The sequence below is a fragment of the Centrocercus urophasianus genome, unplaced genomic scaffold, assembly GCF_019232065.1.
Source record: "Centrocercus urophasianus isolate 14NV4802_14NV808 unplaced genomic scaffold, USGS_Curo_1.0 seq_20, whole genome shotgun sequence".
NCBI classification, from domain to species: Eukaryota; Metazoa; Chordata; class Aves; order Galliformes; family Phasianidae; genus Centrocercus; species Centrocercus urophasianus.
In genome coordinates, this window is record NW_024884756.1 from 2,263,175 (window position 1) to 2,270,699 (window position 7,525).

General features: G+C 45.0%; 1 protein-coding gene across 5 annotated transcripts in view; it reads left to right on the plus strand.

Moving 5' to 3' along the window:
* Positions 1-1,435: 1,435 nt before the first annotated feature.
* The window catches only part of ACKR3 (atypical chemokine receptor 3), a 14,185-nt gene continuing 8,095 nt past the window's right edge, over positions 1,436-7,525 (plus strand). Inside the window, exons 1-3 of one of the 5 annotated variants that reach the window (XM_042822041.1) lie at positions 1,436-4,936; positions 5,060-5,265; positions 6,686-7,164. The gene's annotated coding sequence lies outside the window, so the exon portion shown is untranslated. The other 4 variants (XM_042822043.1, XM_042822042.1, XM_042822039.1 and 1 more) reach the window with 4 other exon arrangements.

Here is a 7,525-nt window from a genome sequence, read left to right on the forward strand (position 1 = left end):
TGTTGGAAAATTGATTTTTTTATTCTGCGAAACCCAACTTTTTCTTCCTGCAGTGCTTTTCTCTACCCAAAGGTTGCCTGTTGGAAGGCTCTCCAGCAGCTCTATTGGTGGGCCAGGGAATTTTCCAGGGCTAGCTTGACGTTTCCATTAGGCGATGTGAGGCAATTTTCTTTCTGCTTTCTTTTAGCCTATTTTTAAAGACAGCCAAGCAAAACAATTGCTGGTGAGAACTTCAGTACCTGATTTGTCTCTATAAAACTTGCTACTATGTGAGAGGGCTTTTCCAGAGCTATCTGCAACTTACTTTTGAAAGTGCCTTTTCTCTAATGCTGCAAGCAGGAGTTAATAAAATGGCTCAGGAGTCTGGTTCATTTTGGATGCCTAATTGGGTTTTGATTTATTTCAGCTGAGACTTGTTAAATTTATCCCATGACCCTGTAAATATAATCTGCCTTTTCATCCCTTAAATAGTCGCCATCTCCTTTCAAATGTTATTTTGTGTTTGCCTTTCTGGCTTTCCAGCTTTAAGTACTATAAACTCTGAGGAGCTTGGTTCTCTGCTTTCCGCTCTCCTGTCTGAGCTGAGGGCTGCAAGGACTTCACTTATCTGCACCGGTAGACTTGAAATCAGCTCCAAATTTATTTCTTGCTTTTCACTTGAAAGCTGTTCAGGTGATGAGCAACTTTTGGCTATTGAAAGAATGGAAAGAGGTCTTGAGGAATCTGCTTTTTCTCTCTGACAAATGCCAGTGGTATTACGATGGTTGCTTTTATGTTTCTTTCCTGCCTTGTGGAATTCAGTGCCACAGGAAGGTGCTGGTGTGGACCTTCAAAAGCAGAGGTCCTCCAGGAGGAAAGGATGGGGCCATCCTGCCTGGAAAAAAGGCAAAGGTGGAGCAGGTTCTGCGTTAAATCCTGTGCCTTCCTCTCCCATAGCATGACACCCATCCGCCTCTGCCCTCAGCACACGCTGTGTGCATGACTTCATACTGGCGTGGGGATGAAACACCACCAAGAGATATTTTACTTGTGTTTTTAAAGCTCTAGGCTTCAGTATGAATCCATCCGGTAGCACAGGGAAGCTTATAACAGAGCTCATTGCTTTTTCCTTTGACGTTTGCTTGGCTTTCACCGCTCTGCAGGCGTTTCTTATGTGCTTTGGAATGTGATTATTTGTGAAATAGTGTCGTGGGTTGCTTTTTGTGGGTTTTCCTAGTCTTTAGTGACTACCCCTCCTTGCATTTTGTCTGAAGCGGAGGAATGACTGACTTAACCTGGTGAGGAGAGATGGAATTAACATGGCTGCAGCTTTACTCTGCAAACTGGTGCACTCAATCAAGAGCTGAACTTCTTCCGCATCAAATTCATAATCAGTAATTCTGCCTTTCTTCCTGTTACTTTTGTAGGTGCTGTCTGTCAAGCCATACCAGAAGGGCTCAGAGTGCTTCACGTTGCACTTGATACCTGAGCAAAGAAGGGGCAGGTAGAAGCTATAAGGGTGCAGGTCCCCTAGGCACCCACCTGTAAAGACACTCCAGGCAGACCAATCCATGCCTTTCTTCTCTCATTCCTGCTCTGGAGGACAGGTCTTTACCAGGAGCCTACTGTCAAACAGCTTGGATGGCTGAATATTCATGTGCAGCCTGTTTTTGGAGCCAGCGTGAGGGGAGCTGTCGAACTGCTGCTAATGGCAGTTGAAAGTGTTAATTTTCACACTGAGGTAAAACATCCCAAATTTTGGAGATTTCGCTGGAGTCAGGGCCGAAGTTCCCAACAGCTTTAAAGTGTGCAGATGTGAAATGCTGAGTTTGAACATTAAGTCCCTCTTAAAATGCTTTATTTCATCTGAAAAGGTCTCAGACTTGGTGTTGCTTTCTCAAACTCAACTTTTTTTCCCCTCTTAGAGAGCTTGACTTCCTATTGCAGCTTTGTTTAGTTGAGTTTATGCATTCTTAGGTCTAACATTATACAGTCCGACTGGGAATCGTGCAGTCACAGTGGGAGATGGGAAGGAGCAGAGTAATTTATTCTTTAAACAATGGGATCATCTGCATTTGAGTGCAAGTTAGTTAATAAAAGGGGTTTTAGTGAAATAATAATAATAAGAGGAATTTTGCCTGGGTTTTGCTTAGAAATAGTTGCACTCAGATGGGGAATGTGGCCCTCAAGTTGTGCCACAGAGAGTAGCTTCATCTGTAAGCAGCTACCCTGGTCACTCTTGCATCCTTGATGGATGCATCCTTAGGGAACTGGTGTCACGTCCTCTGTGCTGTGATGAACTGGGCTGCTCTGCTTCTTCCCTGGCAAAGCAAAGGGAAGGGTCTGTCTCTGCGTGCTTGGGAGAAGAGTGGAGTAGGAACAGACTGGGAAGGCTGGAGGGCTTTGACCAGATCCTAGAGCAAAACAGAGTGGATAATTACTGCTGGCAAAAAGATATCATGATACGCATGATACTATTTAACCTGAGATGAGCCCATGCTAGGATAAGCAGCAATTCCAGCCGTGTTTAGAAGCCAAATTAGGTATTGAGTGGTGCCTGGTAGAGAAATGCTAGGTGCAGGGAAATTAGTGGTCTGACTCCCCATAGCATGAGCTGGGGCAGGACTTGACCTTGGACCTGCAGCGAGTACTGTGAGAGTTTCTCCTGGCCTGTAAACCAAGTAACTGAGCGTTATTACGTACACGTGCACACAATAGTGCTTGGAGCCTTTCTGCTGAGGTCTTTCCTTGGGGATCCATATAAAATACTTCTCACAAAAGCTGCCCTGTGCGCAAACAGAGGAAACTCCATCTAGTGACGTAAAAAGAAAAGCCAACAAAACCTTTTCACACGTGTATGTGTATTACCTCTTATCTTACTGCCAGTCTGTTGAAGATATCAGTCCAGCTACGCAGCGCTCACCATATGTGAGAATTAAAGTGCTGCCTGGGAAGCACTTCCAGGCCCTGTTCTGTATTCTGCCAGTGCAAGCAAAAATGTCCCCTTTGTCGTGTCAGTGAATGAATATTCTTGTTCCCCTTTCTCCTTGGATTTATGTCAACCCTGAGTTTCAACCGAGTTTGATCTCCTTGCTTTATTGTATTGCAAACAGTAGTCAATAGCTCTTCGGCTTGAGATTGCCTGGATTTATTTTCAGGTCAAGTCAACTCTCCTTGACCCACATCTGAACCAAAATACATTCCCAGAAGATTCCCCCACAGGATATCAGTTCCAAAGACAGAGTGACATTGTAATGAGTTCAAGGTTCAGTACAACAGAGTCCCTGTTGGTGTGGGGAAGGCAAGCAAGCCATCCTTCTTGTCTCAGAGCTGGGACCTCTCCCGGGGCTTTTCAGAGCAGATTTTGTCATCCACTGGTTGCTGCTCTTCATAGGACAATGCCATTGATTGCATCCCTAGTATTTGCAGTCTCCTGACTGGTCCCAGTTCTGTGCATGTGTGTATTCATGGCTATAATGTGTGTGTGTGGGGAATTTGGTGTGCAGGCTTTAAACAACTGATGGGTTGCTCTGCATTCATGATTTTTTTTTTTTTAATTCATTTTTCTTAAAGAGAACAAAAAATGGCATCTCCTTTGGGGAACTGTCTGGCACACAGGCAAAACCAAATGATATTGCATCATAAAGTAAAAACACTGCTTTGAAGAGCTGGGACAAAAATGGAATGAACTCATGAATTTATCCTGGATGATAAATCTTCCTTCAAAAGAAAGCAGCCTTATGTTTAGTACAAAAGACTGTTTATTTCTTCTATGGAAAAAAAAGAAGTGGTGTAATCGGATAGGATTAACTTTCCAAGGGGCCCTGGACAGAAGCTGAAGTATGGGCTGCCTTCTTGTGCTCACATTGGATAATTTGAGCTCTGGAGTAGTCTAAGACCCCTCTGGCTTCCTACAGCATTTGGCTGTGACCAGCTGCCAGCATGACTTGCACCTATAGCCAACATTAAGAACCCCAGCAACAAGAGTTTCTAGAGGCAAAAGAAATCCAAATGCTTGGCTGGTATAAGCAGCTTGTCTCAGCTGGGAACCTGGCCCAGGTGTGGGTAGAAATACAGCCTTATTGGTGTTCTTCATCTCAAGCAGCAGTTAAATACGTTTTTAGCAAATACCAATAGTGTACGGCAGACTTAATGTTGCATTAAGAATCTTTGTGGGCTGTGTGTTCTGACTTTGTTGTTTTGACCATTGGTGGTTGATGTTGCATTCGCCCTTTTAATTTCATCTACTCAATTACCTAGGAACAGTCTTGTGCGTGCTTTTGTCAGCGGGAGCAATGATGCTTCCAATTTCACACCTCAGTGGAATGGATGGGAAAGTTTTGACTGAGATAGCTGTGTAAGCAAAGAGGCAAAAGCAAAGAGGAAAGTGAGAGCCCAGTTTGCATGTGTGTGCGCTTTTATTTTTGCTAGAAGTCCCAGGCAATCCGAGTGATAAGCAAGCCCCTTCATTAAACCTTTCTGATGGACCAAGTTGAGTTCCCTGTGCTTGAGCTGGGTAAGGTTCTGACTTGCCTGTGTTGAATTATTGTGTGAGAGCTGTTCAACGGTCATTGCTACTTTGTGTTGGTAAGTTTGGCTGTTTTACCCTTGTTCCTCCAGGTAGAATAATTTTGATAGAATTTGCTTTGATAGAATAATTTGCACGACAATTTTTTGCAGGTAAAGGTCGTGGTCATGAACAGTTACTGTATGTTAACTTGTATGCACCTTGAAGACCTTCCCAGAGCTATTATGAGAGCAGCTGTACAGCAGAACAACACTGAACCCATTTGGGATGATTGGACTTGTGCTTACGGAGCTGTGTGAAGTTGATCTGAGCCAGTCTTGAAAATAGAGGCATGTGAATTGGAGATATCTGGGAGAACAGCTTTGCTTCTTGGCTAATGCAGGCAATTACATTTAGGTGCCCGGGGGTGAAAGGAACATCCCTTCCCAGGTATGAGGATCCTATGGTTCCCCAAGGGAGGTCCTCTAGGTTACAAGAAATTGGTTACAACCAGCACGGAAAAATTTACCACTGCTGAAAAAGTTTACAGCTTTACTGATAATTTTCCACTAGGTTTTTGATTCACTGGAGTGCCTGGCACCATCTTGTTTCAGTCTTGTGCATCTGATGCAATAGAAAATGAAGATACTTGTAGGATTCTGAGAGGGAGCTGTCATCTGGAGAGGAAATGCGCACAGCAGTGGATTCCAGCGTTCTCCATGCTTCAAGCCAACCTGGGGGAAATTGGAACCTGCATCTCCTATGCAGCTGCCCTAAAGGTAGGGAGAAAGGGAAGATTAGGTCCCATTTGAAAGGAGTGGAAGACCTGTGCAGCTGAAGCAGGGCTATAGTGAGCCCTTATTTTGCAGCTGGCCTTCCAGTTCTACCCAAACCCTGAGAGCCTGGCAATTTCTAGTGCTGAGCCCGGCAGCAGTCAGAGTTCCAAAGGAGCGTGCCAGATAATTCCCACCCAACAAACATCAAACCTGTGGAGAACTTAGTTGTAATGCATTCGTTGTCTCACCTGCTGTCAGCATTTGCTAGCAGGCTAGACAGCATTCATAATGGGCCCAGTAAAAAATTACCCTTGGTGTTCATGTAATATTTCAAGGAACTATGGCTCAATTGGGGTGACCTTCATTCTTAGCTCCCATGCGTGGGCTTAGCTCCAGTAACTCTGGTCAGGCTATGCTGACTTTCGGCAGCTGGGACTTGGGCCTTGCTTTTTATGTCCCTTATTCTACGCTCATGTAGTCAGTTTCCCTTGCCAAGATTATATTTGCTTTCCTTCCTAAAGGACTGCTCTAAATATCGTGCTTTAAAACAATGTGTCTTTTCTCCCCACAGAGAACAATATGATATGCCACTGTTGAATTAATATGTCTATGAAAAGTGAATATAATCTCCCCAGTAGATCCCCTTTCCAAAAGATTTATGATTTAATGAATTTTTTATTTCTTACCGGTGTGTAGCATTCAGTCATTTTACACCTAGCAGGAATTTTTCCCAAGGAAGCAAGGCAAGGTGGAGAGGGGGGTTCCACCATCCTGATTCAAATCCTTTTTTTCCCCTCTCTGCTCTGCTGTGCCACTTGTAACACTCATTGCTGCTGCAGATTCTGTCAGAATCTACCCTTAAAATGTGCAGGTTGTGATGCTGGGCTGAGACAGTGCAATATGGAGAGAAGTTTGGAGCAGTGCTTATATAAAAATCAATGCCTCTGAAGTCTTCGTTGCTCTCTGCTCGACTGCTCTAGGCAGGATTTCTTGCTCATAGTCCTACTCTATCTTCCTTGTGGTCGTGGTCCAGTGCGTTTTCAAATAAATTGCTATAATGCCTCTGACAGTAGATTATGAAGCCACAAATAACATCTGCAGGTAACACCTTTATTTAGTGGAAGAGGAGTTAAAGCAGAAGCGAGCTGTGAAGAAGAGAGCTGTTATAGATAATTATTAGCTATGTGGGTAATATTCCTAATTGAGCCACCAATTGATTTCTCTCTCTTAGCCTTGAAAATGGGAATTGATTGCTCTGCTGGCCCTTCCCTTGGCTGCTAGGATGCGTGCCGTACCTATGCTTGGCTTTTGGGAAACTTGCTGGGATCAGCGGCTGCAGATCCTGCTGGGATGGACAGAAAGTGCTGGCAGGGTGACTGGGCAAGGGGCACTGGCATTAACCTCTCTTATGCTGTGTCTTCAGAGGAGAAAGACAAAGAGCAGCTACAATCCTGGGTGGCCCCATTGATTGAGACGCATGTGAAGCAGTGCGTGCTTTATATTGTCTCCCTGAATCAGCACTGTTCATCATCACTTGTCAAGAGGTAAATGCTACAGGCAGTATCCTCTCTGCCTGGAAAACACCAGTCTCCAGCTGCAGGTTCTCACAGGCCTATTGGCATATGATACCTCAGATGCTGAAGCCCTGTGACATCCCAAGAAGCTCAGTGTGAGCACAACATCCCAGCCTGTCCCACCTAGCACCACCAGCCCGTGTCTGGGTGGGCATTAAATGACTTAATTGTTTTCTGTTGAAGGGGAAGTGAAACTGGACTGTGCCACAGTCACGGCCTGCTGGACATTCCTTGTTTCCTGCCATTTCTCAGAGGTGTCTCCAGATGTCTTACAGAGCGAGGAACGTGACTGGCAGAGGACAGAGAACCTTCATGAAGGAGAGAGGAAGTGAGTGCTGCGTTTCCATCTAGCGGCCCGCTGGCACTGACTCCCAGGACTGCAGGAAGCTTTTTACCTTTGTGCACTTCATGTATCACAGCCTGATTTCCTGCAGGCGCCTGTCTGTTCAGCTATCCCTGGCTTTGTCATCTCAACGTGGGTGTTTGCACTCCTGGCCAGCACATTGTTCTCTGCCTGTGCATCATGCTGCTGCCTTCAGACACGCTCGGTGATGCTGCTTCCGTCTTCTGCTGCTGCATGCATATCCTCTCTTATGCAATGGAGAAATGTTTCCCTTTGTCCCCTTTTGATAGGTGACATGCAGTTCTAATGCCCCCTCTCCCAACGCACACACATGTAATTTGCCATA